The following is a 559-nucleotide window of genomic DNA, read 5'->3' as shown; positions in this document are numbered from 1 at the left end:
ACAAGAAAGGTTAGCAGAGCCCAGGAGAATGTGATGTTCCAAAAGGGAGCCATCAACTGTGGGGGCATACACACAAGATGAGTGTCTGTTAGCTTGAATGTCTTTGAGCTCTTCAGCAGCCTTGGGGAGCAATTTCAGTGCATAGAGGAGAGCAGAAGCCATACACCAGTGGGCTGAGACAGCTAAAGTGATGAGTGTGTCATAGCCACTCAGAAAGAGCAGACAGATGGGTTGGGGGTGTGGCTCAGTGGTAGAGCTCTTGCCTAGCAAGCATGAGGGCCTGAGTTCAAATCCTAGTACCTCAAAAAACAACACAATGGCAAAAAAGCAGTAAGGCTGGCCGGGAAGAGACAGGAAGAGGGAGTTGATCTAGAGATTATGGCATAGGCAATGTTTTTGTAAGATGGAGAGATTTGGATATATTTAAGCACTAAACAGGAAGGACAGCATGAATAGAATCCAGAGTTCTAGATCACGAGAAGTTGAGAAAGAATGGACGTTCTAGAGCCAAGTAGAGGAAATGGCCACAGAGAGAACTGGGGAAAGATGACTTCTCTTT

At 46.2% G+C, this 559-nt stretch overlaps 1 non-coding gene across 1 annotated transcript; it reads left to right on the top strand.

The window, feature by feature from the left end:
- The first annotated feature begins 232 nt into the window (after positions 1–232).
- Positions 233–305, top strand: Trnaa-agc (transfer RNA alanine (anticodon AGC)). Its single transcript has one exon. It is a non-coding gene; the product is annotated as a tRNA-Ala (tRNA).
- The last annotated feature ends 254 nt before the right edge of the window (positions 306–559 follow it).

Source organism: Callospermophilus lateralis, chromosome 4 (assembly GCF_048772815.1).
Source record: "Callospermophilus lateralis isolate mCalLat2 chromosome 4, mCalLat2.hap1, whole genome shotgun sequence".
Classification (NCBI taxonomy): Eukaryota; Metazoa; Chordata; class Mammalia; order Rodentia; family Sciuridae; genus Callospermophilus; species Callospermophilus lateralis.
Note: the sequence above shows the minus strand (reverse complement) of the source record. Positions and strands in the feature narration are given on the sequence as shown.